General features: G+C 46.1%; 1 protein-coding gene across 1 annotated transcript in view; it reads left to right on the top strand.

Moving 5' to 3' along the window:
• CSMD1 (CUB and Sushi multiple domains 1) overlaps positions 1-2,252 on the top strand; it is a 611,399-nt gene that overhangs the window by 597,950 nt on the left and 11,197 nt on the right. The gene's annotated exons all lie outside the window — the stretch shown is intronic.

Raw genomic sequence — 2,252 nt, 5'->3', positions numbered from 1 at the left:
TTATTTATTTATTTATTTATCTTTGGCTGTGTTGGGTCTTCGTTTCTGTGCGAGGGCGTTCTCTAGTTGCGGTGAGCGGGGGCCACTCTTCATCGCGGTGCGCGGGCCTCTCACTATCGCGGCCTCTCCCGTTGCGGAGCACAGGCTCCAGACGCGCAGGCTCAGTGGGTGTGGCTCATGGGCCTAGTTGCTCCGCGGCGTGTGGGATCCTCCCAGACCAGGGCTCAAACCCGTGTCCCCTGCATTAGCAGGCAGATTCTCAACCACTGCACCACCAGGGAAGCCCTTGTGGTGTATTCTTATTAAACACCTTTTTTGTTTTTTTACTGATTAAAAAAGAGAGACGCTCAGGGAAATTCAGTGGCCTTGCTAAGAGGATATGACAGAAGTAGGATTTGAGCTCTGCCATCAGAATCTCAGCGATTAGCATCTCGAGCCCAGGCTCTCAACCGATAAGACACAGAATTACCTTCATGACTGAATCTAGTGCGTTTTGTTTTTTCAGTTATCTCACTTCCGACAACCATGTGTCTTTTTCTATAGACTGACTCCTGAAGGGATCAGACTCTGAGTTGTCCACAAGCCCCAGCACTGGTTCTGAACACCAAGGGGCCCCCAGATGGCACCCACACACTCACTAGTTACTAGACAGACACAGATTCATCTCTAGAAAGTATGAGAGCAGGTCAGGACTCCTCCCCTCCCCTTTCCTTGGATGGGAAAACATCTAAAAATGGTACACATACTCTGGATTTAGGAAAAGAAAAATAATTCAGACTCAAAGATTTTTAAATAGGTACATATTTATGAATTCGTGGTCCAGGGGCCCCAAAATTGCTTTGCATCTTGACCCTGTGAATGTATAAATGATTTAGACCAGGTGCTCAAATCTAGTCCTGTGTCAGAATAAAGTGAGACTTTGTAAAACATTCAGATTTCTTAGGCTTACCCATCTCCTTTAGGTATTATTTCTCTTCGTGGAGTTTGGATTTTTTTTTCCCAAAGAAAATGCTCTAGTGTGATTTTGATGCAACTGATGTCCATGGATAAGTGTTGGGAAATCTCTGGTTTGCATTTAGGAAAGCAGGTGGATCAGGCGTTGCTTTGGCTGAGTCCCAAGTGGATATAAGTCCACCTGCCATGTGCGTTCCGGTGAGGAGGGGGTGTGGAAGAGGAAGGGAAACTAACGTCCGCGGAGGGCCAGCTGGGGCCCTGGTGGTCTGCTGGGTGCTCTCATCTAATCACCGTAAAAGTCACCTAATATGTAGTTTATTTTTGCTGATAGTATATAGAAGTGGGGTTCAGAGTTTTAGAGGTTAAACTGGATGCCAGAAACACAGAGCTGCTGATGGTGGACATGATGGAGCCCAAAGTCAAGTCCTTAGGTGGTCCTTCTTGTCCGTGGGTCCCCTTCCATCCTGTGTGATGGGCCAGTGGAGACTCTTCCTGTGATGTTAGAGTTTCACTTCTCTAATGGGAGTTGCTGGGAATGAACTGCTGGAGTCCCTGAAGCGAACCGCGTGATTTTTCCCTTGAACCTGCCTCTCTACACAGAAGACATTTGGGTTCATTATTATTATTTAATATCTGTTTGTTTCTTTACTTATTAATTTAGTTCCTCCTCTGAGTAGGGAACTAGCCGTAGCTGCAGACACATTCTCCCCCTTGCCACACCGTGACACCCTGGGCACTACCACTGAGCAGTCATTCCGAGGAGCTCATGAGTAGCTAAGAGGTGTGACTGTCATCACTTCACACCCAGGGTCTCACGGGCTCCACAAGTATGTCCATCACACTTTGGCCACCCTGCTGCTCATTTCATCTTAGTAAGTGCAATTCATCTGTATAAGTAGCTATATTTGGGGTTATTGTTTTGGTCTCTCTTTTTTTATATTGATTTAGAAATATTTATTTTTTTCCCATGTTGAAATTTTATGATAATTTTGTACTAACTCCCCATGTGTCTTTTCAACATAGTTGTCTTTATCACAATTGTCATTTTTCAGTGATTCAATATTTTTTTTGGTTGCATTGGGTCTTTGTAGCTGTGTGCGGGCTTTCTCTAGTTACAGCAAGCGGGGACTACTCTTCGTTGCGGTGCACGGGCTTCTCACTGCAGTGGCTTCTGTTGTTGTGGAGCATGGGCTCTAGGCACACGGGCTTCAGTAGTAGTGGCACATGGGCTCAGTAGTTGTGGCACACGGGATTAGCTGCTTTGTGGCATGTGGGATCTTCCCAGACCAGAGCTCAGA

This window comes from Physeter macrocephalus, chromosome 20, assembly GCF_002837175.3.
Source record: "Physeter macrocephalus isolate SW-GA chromosome 20, ASM283717v5, whole genome shotgun sequence".
NCBI lineage: Eukaryota > Metazoa > Chordata > Mammalia > Artiodactyla > Physeteridae > Physeter > Physeter macrocephalus.
This window is presented reverse-complemented; position numbering and strand designations above follow the sequence as displayed.